The sequence below is a fragment of the Danio aesculapii genome, chromosome 20 (genome assembly GCF_903798145.1).
Source record: "Danio aesculapii chromosome 20, fDanAes4.1, whole genome shotgun sequence".
NCBI classification, from domain to species: domain Eukaryota; kingdom Metazoa; phylum Chordata; class Actinopteri; order Cypriniformes; family Danionidae; genus Danio; species Danio aesculapii.
The window spans coordinates 41703892-41724784 of NC_079454.1; positions in this window are offsets into that span (position 1 = coordinate 41703892).

Consider the following 20893-nt stretch of genomic DNA (forward strand, 5'->3'; position numbering starts at 1 on the left):
TGCATGGCAAAATAGGTCATATAGAAAAATGATAAATAGGAACGGTCTATATTCAAAATAGACTGCATAAGATGTCATTTTTAAGTAGAATAAAAACTAAATGGTTCATATGCCTTTTTTACATGCAAATTGTTTTGAGTGTATATATATATATATATATATATATATATATATATATATATATATATATATATATATATATATATATATATATATATATATATATACTCACCGGCCACTTTATTAGGTACATCTTACTAAAACAGTTTGGACCCCCTTTTACCCTCAGAACTGCCTTAGTCCTTCGTGGCATAGATTCAACAAGGCACTAGAAATATTCCTCTGAGATTTTGGTCCATACTGACATGATAGCATCACGCAGTTGCTGCAGATTTGTCTCTTTCCACCACATCCCAAAGGTGCTTTAGTGGATTGCGATCTGGTGACTGTGGAGGCCATTTCAGTACATTGAACACATTGTCATGTTCAAGAAACCAGTCCATCCTGCTGGAAGTAGCCATCAGAAGATGGGGACACTGTGGTCATAAAGTGATGGACATGGTCAGCAACAATACTCAGGTAGCTGTGGCGTTGACATGATGCTCAATTGGTGTTAATGGACTCAAAGTGTGCCAATAAATATCCCCCACACCATTACATCACCACCACTAGCCTGAACCATTGATACAAGGCAGGATGGATCCATGCTTTCATGTTGTTGAATTCTGACCCTACCATCTGAATGTTGCAGCAGAAATTGAGACTCATGAGACCAGGCAACGTTTTTCCAATCTTCTGTTGTCCAATTTTGGTCAGTCTGTGCAAATTATTGCCTCATTTTCCTGTTCTTAGCTGACAGGAGTGGCACCTGGTTTTGTCTTCTGCTGCTCTAGCCCATCCGCCTCAAGGTTGGACATGTTGTGCATTCAGAGATGCTCTTGTGCATACCTCAGTTGTAACGAGTGGTTATTTGAGTTACTGTTGCCTTTCTATCAGCTTGAACCACTCTGGCCATTCTCCTCTGACCTCTGGCATCAACAAGGCATTTGCACCTAATGAACTGCTGCTGACTGGATATTTTCTCTTTTTCAGACCATTCTCTTTAAACCCTTGAGATGGTAGTGCGTGAAAATCTCATTAGATCAGCAGTTTCTGAAATGCTCAGACCAGCCCATCTGGCACCAACAACCATGCCACGTTGAAACTCACTTAAATCACCTTTCTTCCACATTCTGATGCTCGGTTTGAACTGCAGCAGATCCTCTTGACCATGTCTACATGCCAAAAATTCATTGAGATGCTGCCATGTGATTGGCAGTTGGACAGGTGAACCTAATAAAATGACCAGTGAGTGTTAGTGTATATATATATATATTGACATTCAGTTTGGCATGGCAAACTGATACATTAATTTGCATTAACGAATGTCTAAAAGTTGTTGAAGTTCAATTTGATTTAATCTGTTAGGCCTAAATAACTAATATTTAACATTGTTTAAACGTGGCTTTAATGTTGAAAAAACAAAATACCATATTTTTCAACCATATTTGAACATTGAAGGTTGGCCATGGTTGGTTTTCAACCACTCAACATTAAAAGTTGTATCAACATTGTTTCAGCATTGAAACTACAACTACATCTGCATAAAACATATGCTGGAATAGTTGGTGGTTCATTCTGCCGTGGTGATCCCTAATAAATAAGGGACTAAGCCGAAGGAAAATGAATGAATGAATGTTCAAATATCATCACCCTTCAATTTCCAACTTCAAACTAAGGCTTCAAACTGGAATTTTCTTTTGCAAAACGCAAACTGTCCTACCTAACATTTGATTGATCTCAGTCAGTCAGAACTTTTACAACTTTTGTTATCCAATCCGCTGACTTTAAAATTCTGTCTTCCACAGAGAAACAAAAGTCATACAGTTTTGAAATGACACAAAGGTGAGTAAATAACAACAGAATTCTCATTTTTGTGTAAAGTAATAATAGTCAGTTGTATAGCCACTACTGGGAATGGTAGATGATTAATAACACATTGTCAATAATGATTCTAAAGACTTCAACTTAACGCTCTTTAAGACTCTAATGACATTCATCAGGAGACTGCAGGCCTAAGATAAACCCTTCCTGACAGCCTGATGGATTGTCTTTTATTTTTTCTTCCTGAAAAGTCTCCGTGAACACACACAGGAAGAGGTTAATGGTGTGTGCAGCAGCCAGCAGCACTTACTGAAACGGATCATTTTCTTTGTTTCAGCTCCATAATGACTGCATGCGGGACAAACAGAGATCAGCTCTATTAAACGGCCTCAAGACCTTCGAGGGAAGGTGTTCTGCATGAAACCGAAACACAGCGATAGGCATCGGCCCCAGCAGACGCCCGAATGTTCTGCGTCTCTCTTCTGAAACCTTACTGGATATCTCAGATCTGAAAACCCACACTATGAAACAACAATAGTAAATTCGACCCAAGCCTTACCTTAATTCCTCCTCTAGCAGCTCTTTCTATCAGCTCACAGGGGACAAAGAGAGAAGATATTGGGATCTTTCTGTTGTCTGCAACATTAGCGGAGATTGCGTGTAATAAGGGTTCTGGATGGCTCTGACAATCAGAGACTGATTGCTTTGGCTGGTCATAAGAGTGCCAGCGCTGTTTGATGTGCTGACCAAAAAGGCCCGAGTTGCTCTCTGATGCTTTGCCGCATCACGATATGAGCGTTCAGCAATGCACAAGTAATGAGAGCTCTTGTTTAGCAGGACTCTGAAAGATAGAAACCCAAGTGCATAAAAAGCACTAATGGTATCATCTGTATCATCTAAAGCAGTGTTTAGTTGAAGATGTATAAGCACGGCTTCTAAAGAAGCTTATAGAGCTAATTAAAAGTATTAGGCGATATAGAGACAGTTGAATAAAATTGAAGTCAAAATTATTACCCCTCTTGTGATTTTCCCCAAATTATGTTTAACAGAGCAAGGATATTTAAACAGTATTTTCCATGATATTTTTTCTTCTGGAGAAAGTCTTATTTGTTTTATTTCAGCTAGAATTAAAGCAGTTTTAAATTTTTTTTAAACCATTTTTGGGTCAATATTATTAGCCCCATTAAGCAATATTTTTGTCTTCAGAACAAACCACATATGCAATGACTTGCCTAATAGCCCTAACTTGCCTAATTAACTTAATTGTCACAATCACCAGCGATCTAATCCTTACAGATCGCTGGTAAACTCACAGATTACATAGAACTACAAATCTTTCGGTATGTGGACTACAAGTTCCAGTTATGCAACACACACACACACCTGCTCCAAGTCTCCATTAATTAGACTCACAGCTGAAGCTGTTCATGGACTGATTACTGAACTATTTATGCAGCATACAAACACACAGAAGTTGCTGAGTCTTGTTAGCAGTATTGTGAACATTACGATGCGTTTTCCTTGCCTTACTTTGTTTTTGACCCTCGCCTTGTTTGTTTGTTAAAGTTGTCTACTGCCTACCTTTTGATCATCTGCCTGCTATTTGACCAAGTATTTCCTGTATACATCTGTTTGCCCCTGTATTGACCGTTGCTTGCCTGACCATTCTCCTTGTAATAAACCTGCGTTTGGATCCGCACCTCTGTTGTCAGCATCTTGCTTCACATTACATTAATTAACTTAGCCAAGCCTTTAAATTGCACTTTAAGCTGAATGCTAGTGTATAGGCTAATAATTCCGACTTCAAGTGTACTTGAAAACAGAATAGAATAATACAGAATAAAAGTCTGTGCAATAATAGGTTAACACAGTATTAGTTCATTCCTTAACATTAGTTATTGCATGGCTCTCTTGAATAATTGACTCAGATTGGTCAACCACGACCTTCCAAGGTATGTCATTCCCAAATAACAGCTGATTGATATGAATTACATCCAGGTACTACACAGATCATATTGACTGTTATTAAATAATATATTATAATGTAACTTATACATTTAATACAGTGTTTATGTAATGTAGGATGCTGGACAACCGACATGCGGATCTATGTGCAGCTTATTAACAAGAAAAGTCATGCAGGCAATGGTCAAAACAGGAGCAAACAGGAGCATAAAGGCAATCCAAAATACAAAATAAAAATGCAAATCAGGAACTGGTGTGTTTGAGGTGCATGATGGTATTTGTAGGCCAGTTCAGTGAAAGATGTGTAGTTCTCCAGAGATCTGCAAGGATTAGATGGCTGGTGATTGTGACAGTTTAATTGTTTACTTTTGTGTCAAGTAGCTGTGTAATAAGCAGGAAAATGTACATCACAAGGTCTCTGTTTTGAGTCCCGGCTGGGCCAGTTGGCATTTCTGTGTGGAGTTTGCATGTTTTCCCCATGTTCACATGGGTTTCCTCTGGGTGCTTCGATTTCCCCCACAGTCCAAAGATATGAATTATAAGTAAATTGGATGAACTAAATTGAAATTAAAAACTGAAAATAATGATTCTGCAAAATTGTTGAAAAGAATTTAAATGGGTTGAATTTAAACAAACAAATTAAATTGAGTCATGTTCAACTTCATTTGTTTGTTTAAACCCAGCCTATACAAATTGTTTACAATCACTTAACTTAAAAAAATGAGTAAATACAAGGAATCATCTTTAAATAATTTTGTACTTTCAGTTAGCTTTTAATGATAAAACAAACAAACAAAAGATTACATTAGATTTGAAATGACAATCTCTAAAGCATCCCCATCATTCTTCCTCTTTACAGATCAGATGTAAAGATCAAACTTTTCTCAGATGGCATGGCTAGTTTGGGCATCTTTGCATTATACTTTAGCTTTTAATCAGAAGAGGCATACTTGCATTGCAAGATACCCATGAAACAGTTTTACACAGTGTCTATGGTTTCCTAGAGGAATGTCTTAAGACAATAAGAAATGGCCCCTGAAACGACATAATTCTTATTCAAAGGGCAGATCTGTTAGAATCACAAGGAAATATATGTGCGTCCAAGTCCAGTTTACTTGAACTCCCACCATATTTATACTTTAAATCTTTGTATCTTTGTATAAATTGCGAAATCTCAAAACTGTGTCTCTCACGTTGTTTTAAACAGACATGTCCTCACTCTCTGCTGACCACTAATTTACGACCACATAAATAATGCTTGTAACATTTAATCAAGCACAAAATAACCGTGTTTAACTTGATCCCCTATTATAGCTGATTAACGTGTTGGCCTTTTCTGGCATATTTAACTATAGAGAGGTTGGTGCCGGTGGTGCTTAGATTTTAGGTCTTTAGAAACAGTCATTACTCACGCTGTTGACATCATAGTGCGTAATATGCTATTATCCCGTATTGCACAATAGCATGTTAGTTTTGAAGCCAACACAGGTAGACATTATGGTAATGACTTTAATTAGTTGTCTGGTGCCCCTGACTGGCCTGATTACCTCTGACTAACAGATGCGAATGTAAAATGTTGTTTTTACATATAATATAGATGCTGTGTGGGAAATGTGTATTAAACGTGAATTATTGGGATACTGGTTTGATATTGATACATTTGCAATAATATTGATATTCAAATCATATCAATACAAATCATGGGCTGCTTTTATTTATTTATTTATTTTATTTTATTTTTTTTGTAGTATTTGTTTAATGTTTGTTCTAAAGCACACATCTTTTTGAAAAATGAAATATTAAATGTTCTTAACAAAATGTTTTTTTAAATGTTACCATAGATATTAGGCTGCACGGTGGTGCAGTGGGTAGCACGAGCGCCTCACAGCAAGAAGGTCGCTGGTTCGAGCCTTGGCTGGTTCAGTTGGCTTTTCTGTGTGGAATTTGCATGTTCTCCCCATGTTGGCGTGGGTTTCCTCCGGGTGCTCCGCTTTACCCCACAAGTTTAAAGACATGTGGCTAAATTGTCCATAGTGTATGAATGAGTGTGTATGGATGTTTCCCAGTGATGGGTTGCAGCTAGAAGGGCACCCGCTGCGTAAAACATGTGCTGGATAAGTTGGCGATTCATTCCGCTGTGGCCAACCCAGATTAATAAAGGGACTAAGTCGAAAAGAAAATGAATGAATGAATACCATAGATATTATGAAATCTTAAACAATCAAACTGAAGTTAAAAAAATGTGTTCCTTTCAGAAAAATGAAGAAAGCAGAAGTTGGTCTGGAAAAACATTCATTCATTTTCTTTTCAGCTTAGTCCCTTTATTAATCTGGGGTCACCACAGCGGAATGAACCAACTTATCCAGCATGTTTTACTTCCAGCTGCAACCTATCACCCATACACACTCATTCACACTACGGACAATTTAGCCAACCCAATTCACCTATACCACATGTCTTTGGACTTGTGAGGGAAACCCGAGCACCCGGAGGAAACCCACGCGAACACAGAGAGAACATGCAAACTCCACACAGAAATGACATCTGACCCAGCTGGGGCTCGAATCAGCAGCCTTCTTGCTGTGAGGCGAACTTGCTACCCACTGCGCCACCGGAAAAACAGAACTTTTTAAACATTTTTATAGCTTGTTTTAATCATAAATACAGTCAAGTCAAAAGTCATACCCCAGGGGTATGAATAAATTCACGCTTGACTGTATACATGATTAAAATAAACTAAAATGCAAAAATAAAGACACATTTTTAAAAGTTCTGTTTTTCCAGGCCAACTTCATCTTTATACATTTTTTCTTACGAAATTATTCATAGCCCTGGGGAATGACTTTGGGGTTGACTGTATAATCAAAATATTGCATAATTTAAATACTTTCATCAATATTTCTAAGTGTAATGATCCTTTCTTTCAAAAAGTGAACATTCATTTTCCTTCAGCTTAGTCTATTATTTATCAGGGGTCGCCACAGCGGAATGAACTGCCAACTATTCTGGCATATGTTTTGTGCAGTGAATGCCCTTCCAGCCACAACCCAGTACTGGGAAACACCCATACACTCTCTCATTCACACACAAACACACCATTTTTTGTTTACTATATACTACAAAAATGGACTGTGGGAAAGCCTGAGCACCCGGAGGAAACCCACGCGAGCACGGGGAGAACATGCAAAACTCTACATTGAAATGCCAATTGGCCAGCCAGGGGTGCGTTTTCCAAACAACAACGTAACTCGTGGCTAAACTTTCATAGTATGATGCATCGTTTGGGAAAAGAACGATGTAGTGACAAATGTTTCCCAATACCCATAGTTTCTCTGTCGCAGATCCATCCTATGATCCAATCTTTCCTTTACAAATAATATTGACAATATTTTATAGTCTATTCTAAAGCATAAAACCCATAAAACACGTTTTTTAATATCATTTAGAAATCATATAAATAAATAAATAATGAGGCTATTTATTAAGAAATAAAATTTAATATATATTATTTATTAGCAAATAAAAAAAAATTAATACTACTTTAATAATAATATTAATAATATTAATTATGATGATAATGATGATGATGATGATGATGATGATTATTATTATTATTAGGTAGGATATATATATATATATATATATATATATATATATATATATATATATATATATATATATATATATATATATATATATATATATATATATATATATTTTTTTTTTTTTTTTTTTTTTTTTTTTTACTTTTACAATTTGACACATGCAAACCACTGTAGAAATGTGCTAACTAACAGGCCCATGTCATATACAGTACAGATACATTTCTTAATAAATAACGTAATATAAATGAAAAGCATTAACGTATGCTATGTTTTATGTTTTCACAAGCTTTGGAGACGTAACATAAATTCTGCTTTTAAATAATAGGTCACCTATAGCTTTCGTCATGGGAGACGGCTGTGTTCAAAATGACATCAATGTTTTCAAAGTGCCCTGTGACGGAGCGCATTTGTAAACATGAAGATCGCTAAAACAGAACTGTAAAAATACTTTGAAAGCAAATTGCACCAAAGAGAGAAGAATTTAATGTTTTTTTATTAATCATTCCAAGTTTAAATGTTAGAATGTTCTAAATGAATAGGGCATAGGGGGGATAACTGGGAATAGAACACAGCCAGGAACGTTAGATGTTTCTAACTACAGCTCCAGAGGTGTAGTTGCAAGCATACAAGTTTGCGATGCAGATTGCGAATGTTCGTTGGAACGATGGATTTGGGAAATGCCAAATCAACGAACTATGTTTGTAACGACGGAACTTGCAACCTTAGTGGCCAAACCATGGTTTTAGGAAACGCACCCCTGGACTTGAACCAGCAACCTTTGTGCTGTGAGGCGACAGTGCTAACCATTGAGCCACTGTGCCGTCCTCAAAAAGTGAACATTATCTTGAAAGAAATAAAAATTAAGGGGTATCGGTGTAACAGGGGGTAACAAAACATATCTGTCTTTTATTTTACCTAATTTTACAGTGAATCATTTTCATTTCAGATAAAAACATAAGCATAAATCAGTTATGCATGTTTAGATTTTTGAAATGTAACTTTCTCTTAACTCGTAACTTTTGCACTGCATATTTTTAGAATGATTTGTCATGCATAAGATTCTGGAAAGCACAAGTACAATAATTGAAACATCTTTTTAATGCATGTTCAGGTAGAAAAACAGTGGGAAAATGTAGTGTGGTGGAATGGAAAATGTGTCAGCGGCCCTTTAGTGTATTCCACATTCTCACCATGGAGGGTACTGGGAAAAATGAAATGTTGATCCCTGTTTTCAGTTTCACCAGCTGTGTGTGTCAATACATCACTTTGTGGCAGAAATCTTTGATTATTTTCTTTGAAAGTTGATTGTTTTCTTTGAAAGGTGGGACTGTCTTCATCTGTGCTTCCTGTGGATATACTTGAAAAGAAATTTACACTTGTTTTTTTAACAACACCCTTGATACAGTATCACCTGCACCTGCATCAAAACCTTACTATTACTGTAATTTGAGACACATTTTACCCAGATGCAGCTCTGATGCACATTTCTAATTATTTTTGAGAATATATATATATATATTGTTATGTTATTGTATAACCATGGTTTGTTGTGTAGACTATCAAAAAATATATAGCTTAAAGGGGCTAATAATTTGACCTTAAAATGGTTTAAAAAAAATAAAAACTACTTTTATTCTAGCCGAAATAAAACAAGTAAGACTTCTCCAGAAGAAAAAATATTATCAGACATACTGTGAAAATGTCCTTGCTTTGTTAAACATAATTCGGGAAATATTTAAAAAAGAAAAAAATTCAAAGGGGGCTAATAATTCCGACTTCAGCTGTATATCTATATCTATATATGAATTAGTGACATATTAATTTAAAAAAATTCAATTGATGTTTATTTCTATTGCGCTTTACAATGTAAACTGTAAATTGAAACTGTGTCAGTCCAGTTTTCAGAGTTGAAGTTTAGTTCAGTTCAGTGTGGTTTAATTTTTACTGCTGAAAGTCTAAACATTGAAAAGCAAATCTATTGATGTGCAGCTCCACAAATCCCAAACCAAGCAAGCCAGCGGCAACAGTGGCAAAGAACAAACTTCACAAAAGTGAAGGAAAAAAATAAATGTCTATAGCAAAATCTTCCCAAGCATATTTAGAACAGTATTATGATGATAATTTACTTAATTACTTAATTATAATTTTAAACATTTACACATCAAACAAAATGGGACATCTCCTATTTATATATTTATACATAACTTGATTATACACTCAAAAAAATTTTTTGCTGCTTGTTCAAAATACTTATTTAATATGAGTTGAACCAACAAAATAAAAAAAAAAGTTTTTTTTGGAACAATTTTTATCTTAAATCCACTTCAATTTGTAAAACCGATTGAGTTAACTGAATCAATTTGTGTTGGGACAACATGAAGGAATTGTGTGCAATCCTGCATTTTTTACAGATAACTTACATTTTTATATTGACTATAAGCTTAAATATTTTGAGTTCCAGTGACATTATTAAACTGATTATAATCAACTACACTCAAAAAATATTTTGCTTCTTGTTCATACTAATTTAAAATGAGCTAAATCAACACAATTCTTAAGATTTTTTGGGACAACTTAAATATTTTATTTTCAGTCCACTTAAATTGGTAAAAAGACAATTAAGTTAACTTAATTGATTTGTGTTTGGAAAAGAATTGTGCGGAACCCAACATTTTTAAAGTATAATTTGAACTTGAATGGAGTTATTTTTAATGTTTTCGCATTAGTGTATGTTTCTGATGCAAGTAAAGTAAGATTAAAAAAGAGTTAACAATTTATTTTAAGGTACAATTCTCACTATTAATAAACACTATATATAAATAAACTGACCAACTGTTAATTTTGCCTTTATAAACTCCTGGTTGGCTGCTTATTAATAGTTATTGAGGTAGTAATTACTCTGTAAAAACATGCTGGGTTCCACACAATCGATTTGTGTTGGGACAACATAAAGGAATTAGGTTAGCTTATTTGTTTGTACAAATTTAAGTTGATTGAACATAAAACAATTAAGTTGTCACGAAAAAGATCAAGAATTGTGTTGTTTCAGCTCATTTTAAATAAGCCCAGGAAACAATTTTGTGTTTATTAGACATCTAATAGACATCTAAACGTAGACAGCTTGGCTAAAACAAGGCTAAACGTGAGCTGTCATGAAAATCTAATAGACATCTAAGAATAGCCCAAAACTAGACTAGTCGTCAAAGATTAAACAGACTTTATATGTGTAGTCATTCATTTCTGTTTATTTGATGACTAGTCTTCAGCCTTGTTTTAGCCAAGACCACTATATTCAGACGTCTATTAGACATCTATTTGACATTTAAAAACAAAAAAGTGCTTGGTGGGAAGTAATTTCATCAAACAGCAAATGTCGTTTTCTTGAGTGTACAGTAGGTTTAGGTATTGGGTAGGATTAGATTTTACATTTACATTACATTTACATTTAGTCATTTAGCAGACATTAAATGTTTTCATGCAAAATATTTTATAAATATTAATAAACAAAATTTTAATAAACAGGTAATAAGCCACTAGTTAATAGTGAGAATTGGTACTTAAACTAAAGAGTTGCCAAAATAATCAACAAAAAACATCCATTTAAACCTTAAGTACTATTTTCCCCCTTCAAAATGGAGCGAATATATCCAATATTTATATATTAGAAGCTTGAATTTGTCTTATTGTTTATTAAGACAACCAATATTTACCCTATGCAGTTTCAGTATTGTTTACTTTCAGATAAGCACTGCATTCCGTGTTTAAATATTAGTTGTGAAACCCATTTCCTTTCATGCGCAGACAAGAATAGCATGTAGGACAACTGTTATTAACAACCATCCGGTTTGTAAATGCTTTATAGTTTTCCACCAGTAACTTCGCAGCTTTCTTTCCAGTTGATATTAATTTTACATTTCACACTTTATGAGCATTTTACGTGGACTAATTCTCCAGCAGCTGCACCATTAACTGTTCAATCACTCATGGCGTTCGGTGCAATAAAAAGAGCTGTGAGGCGAGACGCGGTGCGGGTTTGGCGGTGAGGGTGACACACGGGAAGACCCGCTGTGGGCTGACGGAGTGGCATTCAGCGCTCCCAGGCCTGTTTCTGGCTGGCCGCTTTTCCAAAGCCCAACTCTCCCAGCAGGTGATATGGGTAGCTACTGTTTATTAAGCTGTTTTGTGGGCAGTAAAATGCAAGAAGTGGCCTATTAGGCCTTGTCTGTGTCTGACAGACTGTGGCCAAGCAGTTCACTAATTACTGCTTATAAACGCTTTAATTTCATTACTTATCGCTGAGCCCAGCAAAAAGGAAAGACATTATTTGTTCAAATCGACCAATACCAGTCATGTAAATCACAGTTTACTCTGCTTCCATTTTCCAATTAGGTGCTCCTGGCTTGAGCTCAAATGACAAACTCAGATGCACGTTTTTGCCTAAACTGGGTTAACTTGCTTAAATAAGCACAATCCTGAACTATTCTTTTTTTTGAAAAATGGAAAGAAGAAAAATAGGTAACACTTTACTTTAAGTAACAATTCTCATTATACACTAGTTCAGTGTTTCCCAACCCTGTTCCTGAAGGCACACCAACAGTACACATTTTCAACCTCTCCCTAATCAAATACACCTGAATCAACTCATCAGAAGATTAGAATAGACTCCAAAACCTGAAGTTAATGGGTCAGATAGGGGAGACATTCAAAATATGTACTGTTGGTGTGCCTCCAGGAACAGGGTTGGGAAACACTGCACTAGTTTACCTGCTTATTACTAGATATAGGCTGTGTAATAGTACTTGTATGATCTTATTATACATTCCCAATCCTACCCAATACCTATTGATATAAAAATTTGATATTTGGAAAATGTGCAAATTACACACACTCGCCGGCCACTTTATTAGGTACACTGCTCGTTAACACAAATTTCCGACCAGACAATCACATGGCAGCAACTCAATGCATTTAGGCATGTGGACATGGACAAGATGATCTGCTGCAGTTTAAACTGGGTATCAGAATCGGGAAGAAAGGGGATTTAAGTGACTTTGAACGTGGCATGTTTGTTGGTGCCAGACAGGCTGGTCTAAGCATTTCAGAAACTGCTGATCTACTGGGATTTTCACGCACAACCATCACTAGGGTTTACAGAGAAGGGTCCGAAAAAGAGAAAATGGGCTACAGCAGCAGAATACCACACGGGGTGCCACTCCTGTCAGCTAAGAACAGGAAACTGAGGCTACAATTCGCACAGGCTCACCAACATTGGACAATAGAAGATTGGAAAAGCATTGCCTGGACTGATGAGTCTCAATTTCTGCTGCAACATTCGGATGGTAGGGTCAGAATTTGGCATCAACAACTTGAAACCATGGATCCATCCTGCCTTGTATCAAAGGTTCGGGCTGCTGGTGGTGGTGTAATGGTGTGGGGGATATTTTTTTGGCACACTTTGGGCCCATTAGTACCAACTGAGCATTGTGTCAACGCCACAGACTGCCTGAGTATTGTTGCTGACCATGTTTATCCCTTTATGACCACAGTGTCCCCATCTTCTGATGGCTACTTCCAGCAGGATAACACGCCATGTCATAAAGCGTGAATCATCTCAGACTAGTTTCTTGAACATGACAATGAGTTCACTGTACTTAAATGGCCTTGACAGTCACCAGATCACAATCTAATAGAGCACCTTTGGGATGTGGTGGAACAGGAGATTCGCAACATAGATGTGCAGCCAACAAATCTGCAGCAACTGCGTGATGCTCTCATGTCAATATGGACCAATATCTCTGAGGAATATTTCTAATACCTTGTTGAATCTTTGCCCCGAAGGATTAAGGCAGTTCTAAAGGCAAATAGGGGTCCAACCTGGTACTAGTAAGATGTACCTAATAAAGTTGCTGGTTCATAAGTGGATTGCACATTTATAAAATATGTGATATATGCGCCTTGTATTTCAAAATATTGCAAAAATGTCCAGTTACATATTTGTTTTTAAATAATTGTATTTATTTGAGTGTTCATATATGGCCAAACACATGTACTTATAATAAGAGACCAGGTTTCTTTTACGCAAAAAAAGAAGAAAAGAAAAATTTCAATACTTTTTCCACCTTTAATGTAAACTTTAACCTGTACTGAACTTAAAAGCAAACAGAAATCTTTTAGGGTGGAGAACGTAAAAATATAAAAGTAAAAGAATGTGATTGCATCAGTTTGCACGCCTATAATGGAGGATCTGGCTGTGTCCGGAATTAAACAATCGCATTCAGACTTATTCTAAATAGCAGTCAGTACACAGATGCCCTCATTTTAAGTGCCTTTGAATAACCGCAAATAAGTGAAGTGGTTCTAGTTGGTTTTTTGGACATTTTATTAGTTGCAGTTGAAAAAGTCATAGCCTGCAGAGAGTATCCAGAACATCAGAAGGATGTCAATGTTAAATCAGGAGAGGGGTAAAAACAAAAAGAAAATAATAATTTGGTCACACTTTATTATGATGGTCCGTTTGTTGAATTTAAGTTACATTGCATCTACATGCCAACTAATTCTCATTAGATTATAAGTAGACTGTTTGATTGGGGTTAGGGTTAGTGTAAGTTGACAATATCTGTTTAGCAGCAGTATCAACAAATATTAAGCAGATAGTCTACCAATACTGAAATGGACGATCAATATAAAGTGTTACCAAGAATTTCTAAGGTTTTAGATAAAGCATGGAACACAAGAGAAACAATCATCAACAAGTAGGGAAAACGTGGAGCAAAAGTGACTGAACGTTCCTTCAAAATTGATCAAAAGGTGACAAGAAAACTGGTCAGGGAGGCTAGCAAGGGCCTTACAGCAAAATTAAAGAAGCTACAGGGCTTTCTGACAAATACTGGCTATGTAATACATGTAACAGAAAACATCCATGCCCACAAATACAAACCTGGGGTCTCCCACGAGCATGTGGAAAAATGAACTATAGTCTGATGAAATCAAAGGTGAGGTTAATTTCATATTCCAAAAAAGTATGTTTGGCAAAAATATATAAATACATTTCAAGAGTTCACACTTAGCTAATGTTTGATTATAAAGCTTGTTTGGCATGCTGTCCCGGGAGAGAGCCCTGAGCTCATAAGATCCTCGAGCCCAGGGCTCTCTCCCATTGCAGGGCGAGAGGGGAGTTTGAGCTCAGGTAGATCTTGAAACTCCCCCTCTGTAGTAGCTAACGAACAGATAGTAATTGCTCTTAAGAGATAACTACTTACTAGGAGCACGTCTATGTTGCTGATTTGTCAATTTAACTTAAGTTGCATGTTTTTGGGCGGTGGGAGAAAACCGGGGAACAATGGGGAAACCCACGTGAACATGGGGAGAACCTGTAAACTCCGCACAGAAATGTCAGCTGACTTGGTAAGGACTAGAACCAGTGACGTTTTTGCTGTGAGGCAACAGTGCTAATGACTGGGCCACCGTGCCACCCATCTAGGAAAGAAAGAGGAGTAGGGGTGGAAGGGGGATTCTTCAAAACAAAGATGGCTGTGATTTGGAACTTAGGGTATTTATAGTGACCTAGGAATCGTCTCATTGGTAAATCATGAATTGGCTAATGCATGACCAGCTGTGTTCCATCATAAGCATGTGAGCCTCTCGAAATTAGTTTATAAATAAACTTCACAAATAAAATACTGCCATTACCAAAAGAACACCACAGTCAAGTATAGTGGAGGAAGCATCGTGCTTTGGGGCTGTTTATTTCAGTGGAAACTGGGGCATTAGTCAAGGTGGAGGAAATACTGCCACAAAACCTTCAGTCATCTTCCACCATGGCAATAACCTAAAACACACCCCCAAATCAACGAAAGAGTTGCTGCGTCCCAATTTGCTTATTTCTACTATGCCCTAAAATTGTGTACTTTTTTTGTAAAGAAAAAGTAAATACTTTTGAGTGTTTAACAGTAGCGTATGCAAGCTTTGGGACATACTACTTCCTCATTAACAGATCATTATGTTGCTTGCTTACGAGCCCTGTCAATCATCCACACATCATCCACATTTCTTTCATATTTAATTATTGGTGAAGCAGCAGCAGGATAATCTGCCATTCGTGAGTATTTCATGCAGAGAAATTTCTTCAGGTCTTTTGGATAATTATGCATTCAGACGTTAATGTCATAACATATCTTGATGTCAGTTCACATTGTTGTTGCAGATGAAATATAACACGGAAACGCAATTTAAATATTTTCCAGTTGGCTAGATATTGATTAACAGTCATACAAACATCTTTACCGAAGCCTCTCTAATTGACGGTTGGTCAGTTTATTTAGACTTTTCACCCGCGTTTGTAGTTCCTATCAAATTCACGTCCAACACGCAATATATTGTGGGCAATATCAGCGATTAGAGTATGAACGGTTCTACACTTCCAATATTTACTGGAAATAGTAAACCGTCCGGTAATCTTTGGCACACCCTATTCAACATACTATGATTTGGGACATACTAATTCTATTTTCAAATACTATTCAGGACAGATAGTATGCAAATTGGGATGCTGCAACTGACTTCACAAGAAGATTCAAGTTTTGGGATGGCCCAGCCAGAGCCCAGACCTAAACCGAATTGAAAATTTGTGATGTGATCTGAAGAGGGCTGTGAACAGGTGATGCTCTTGCAGTATGACAAATTTGGAGCGGTTCTTTAGAGAATTGTGGGCAGGTATTGCCAATTGGAGATGTGCCATGCTGATTGCCGCATATGTCGCATATTTTTTATGTCATTTTTTCTTTCTCCCACCTAAAATAGTTCAGTTTGTTTTTAGTTTAGTTGTACAGGGTATATTTTTTAATAAATGTGGTAAAAAATCTGAAATTATTTATCTTATTTATCTATAACACCACAGAAACCTGTGATGAACATATTAATTCCAATGGTTGGAAAAAAGTATATATGTATTTAAAATAAATGTATGTAAACATGTTTTTTAATTTCATATATCAGATTTTTAAATGCGTAAACCCAGCTACTACCTTACTAAGTATTAATAAACAGCAAATTAGTTCTTTATTGAATTTTTGGGAGTCTTTTAGGGAATTATTAGAATTATACCTTAAATGAAGTGTGACCAAAGATAAAGAGTTCAGATGCAAAAACCTCTAAGTGCCTTCTGAAATTCCCATCGAAAATGAACAATTTTCTTAGCTTCCTTTGTTTATATTGTTATAATTAACTTTGAAGATCAGGAGAAGAACTTATTCTTTGCCATTAAAGTGATATTACTGAACATACACAGAGGAGCCTGATAAAAATGCTCATTTTAGAGGAAAATTTAGAGGCATTTAGGTTTTTGCATCTAAACTCTTCAATTTCTTTCCCACCTTAGGAGTTTTGTTTACCCCTTTTGAGTCAATGCATGGGAACATGCTACAACCATGTGTATGCTTTTAGACCCATTTAAATATGTTTTCCTTAAAACACAGAACACCCAGCAAGTCACATATCGTATAATTTAGGAATTATACCTCCTTTAATTTTGTTCTTATGCTTAATTGTTTATGATTATAGCTCAATAGCACAGCGCTATTAATCAAAAGCAAATGTTGTGGCTATTTGTGCGTCAGACGTCAGCAAATCTCTAAAACCCACAAGGCTTCATATGGCATATTATATTCCAATAATTACTGTAAAAGTGCAAGGAACTTAATCTCCTCTGTGCCAGACAGTTCTGGGTTGACTGAAACCAGATCATGCTTCAAACTGGTTTCCTTTCATTTTTGGGTTTATTGGGTTGTGGGTTCAAACCATAACCACACTTTTTGGACTGATGAAGTTATATCCACCACATTTTTAGATATTGGGGGAAATTTGTGAGATTAGTTATAATTATTTTGTATGAATTGACAATCACAAGATTTTAGGGGTATAAGATAGAAAGATCAAATCAATGTAACCATGCACAATGCTAGTCTGTTGTTGCACAGGTGTATTTTTGATGAAGCCATAAATATATGTATAGATTAAAATATTATATTTGTCTTTTGTCAAAAATCATTAGAATATTAAGTAAAGGTCTTGTTTCATGAAGATATTTAGTGGTAAATTAGTTTTTATTAGTGAAATGCAATGTAAATCACTTCATTTAAACAACTTTAAAGGCAATTCGCTCAGTATTTACATTTGTTTGACCCCTTAGATTTCAGATTCAGGCAGATATTGTCTAATCCTAACAAACCATCAAAGGAAAGCTTACTTATTCAGCTTTTATGCGTTGTTTAAATCTCAATTCCCAAAAACATACACTTATGAAACTTATGTTATGTTAAAGGTTTATGCATTAAACAATTAAAATGAAACATTCTAGGATTTTTATTAATAATATTAATATTAGTTTTGCACATTATAAATGGGCCTGCGTGCATGAAATCTGAATGCGGACCAATCACACCTAAATTAACTTAAACAGGACATGATGTCACAAAATGCAACCCTAAAAGGACAAATTGCTTTAGTATATCTTGTTTTTTGGATCCTAGATGCAATGCTGCTAAATACAGGACTACCTCCTATTCAGTAGATCTTCATTTGTGTGACTCACGTGGACATTTCATAATCTCTTCAAGAATACACTGAGAACTTACAATTTATTGTTTATAGAAATCTTAAAAATGACAGTGTGATCGCTAAGTGAACCAGGACTATATGTACAGTTGAAGTCTGAATTATTAGCCCCCTGAATTATTAGATCTTCTGTTTATTTTTTCCCACAATTTCTATTTAATGAAGAGAGGATGTTTTTAACACATTTCTAAATATAATAGTTTTAATAACTCATTTCTAATAACTAATAATTAATATTTATCTTTGCCATGATGACAGTAAATAATATTTGACTAGATATTTTTCAAGACACTTCTATACAGCTTAAAGTGAGATTTAAAGCCTTAACTAGGTTAATTAGGTTTACAAGGCAGGTTAGGGTAATTAGGCAAGTTATTGTATAATGATGGTTTGTACTGTAGACTATCGAAAACAAATATAGCTTAAAGGGGCTAATGATTTTGACCTTAAAATGTTTTTAAAAAAATTTAAAAAACTGCTTTTATTCTAGCTGAAATAAAACAAATAAGACTTTCTCCAGAAGAAAAAATATTATCAGACATACTGTGAAAATTCCATTGCTCTGTTAAACATAATTTGGGAAATATTTAAAAAAGCAAAAAAATTAAAAGGGGGGCTAATAATTCTGACTTCAACTGAATATTACATGCCACCCTTAACCACAAAATCAAACTTTTGAAAATTATAATTATATTTTCTTTCATGCCAAAAATCATTAAAATATTAAGTAAAAATAATGTTCCACTAAGACATTTAGTACAGTTTCTATTGTAAATTATTTAACTGTATATCAAAGCTCACTTTTAACAGTTCACTGAATAATTTAAAGTCTGTTTTCTCAGTATTTAGATTTTGTTTTAACTTTCAGATTCCAAATTAAATTTGAATTTTAGTAGTTGTATGTCACCCAGGTATTGTCCTAACAAACCATACAGCAATGTAAAGCTTATTTATTCAGCTTTCAGGTGGCGTAGACACCACAATTGAAACTTAAAACAATTGACATGTGATTTTGTGTTCCAAAGTAACATATGTGAGAACATAATCTATACTGCAAATTTTGGATAGTAGATTTAACTACTTTAGAGTTAAAATTAGCACTCCCTCAGAGTTTATATGGGAACCTTTAAAAGTGTTAAAACAACATATTTAAAATATTTAACATTATCAACACTCAGAGTTAATTCAGTGTTAATTAGCAAACTTAACACTCAGTGTTAATTAGCAAACTTTTATAGAGTAAAATTACCACCACAAAGAATCATATGAGCACCACACTGTTAAAAAAATCTGTTAAATTTCGGGAAAAAAAATACAGAAGTTTAAAAGAACTGTTTAAATTTACAGGAAATAACTGTATTTCATGAACTGGTACAGTGTTCCGTACAAAAAAAAAATATCTTAGTGCACAAAAATGTGAAGTCATTAAATGTATTAATGTGTTCATGTGTGATTGCAATTAGCAAACAGATTTTCACTGTATTAGTAACTCCATAGCTACATTTAAACAAAAGAAGAAGAAGCATATTATCAGATACTCTCAGTACATCTTGGACTTGAACACAGATGCTACTATCCTCCAGAATGGTGACACAAAAAACATTTTACAGTCTTTTGCTGTTTTTTTTCTTGATTTTACGGAAAAATACCGGCAGCTGTGGTTGCCAGTAATCTACTGTTTTAAACATTTTACATTCGTAGATTCAATCTAAAGAATATTTCTGTTAAAAATACATTCCACAGTCTGTATGTTTCATTGAACACATTTAACCCCTTAAATCCCAGACAAAATAGTCACTAGTGTCCTCACTACAGAGGGTTGAACACTCAGACAGTGATAAAGTTAATGAGATAATTAAGTGTCTAATTAAAGGAGGATTGATAATTATTGATGAACTTTTAACAAGCAGAATCACTAAAGGAAAAAAAAAAAACTAATTACAGCCAAAACCAAAGATGAAATCAACTGAAAATAAAACTCTAAATAAAATAATAATTAATAAAAATAGAACAAATTACACAATAAAAATGTCATTTCTTAAGATCTCAGCAGATATCATTAAACAACTCCACAAACATCATTAGCTTCACTTATTACTGAACTTTGTCTTTATTTCTGTCACGTGAACAAAAGCTCTTAATGAAATCTTTGTTGTTCATTTGAAGTCACCATGATGGAGAACATCTGCTTTAGTTGGGCTCTTAAACTTATTTTCAGACTAGTTTTATTTTGGCTGCTATAATTAATTGTGTTAATCGCACTAATTATATAGCATGAAAAGCCAAAAGAAAATATAAGAATAAGTCTAAAGAGCTCAACTATGACATCAAAGCCACTCTCACCTAATTGTTAACTCATTCAATATCTTGTTAACTCTGTGTGTGAAATGAATAATATACATAAATGAAACCACTGGTGCTTCGGCAATCAATGACTGCTTAACAGGTCTGAATACACCATTCACAATGAAAATGTTTGATCTATAGCAGAACTTAAAAACACACAGACATCAACAATTTGTCTTTGAATCTCAATAATGGTGACAAACAAAAAAAATAATAAAAAAAACAACCTAGAACAATACAAAACACTTTCCTAGAATATTACACCCCAAAAACAAAATCAAATAAAGGCAAGGAAAGAAATTGTAAGAACTTTAAGCTGCATGATTTATTCATGCTGCAATGCATGCTGGGAGCTTTGTACTATGCTGACACCCAGCATGCATTGCAGCATGAATGAATCATGCAGCTGTTTTCTTTTTAGCAACTATGGTTGAGGTTCATAT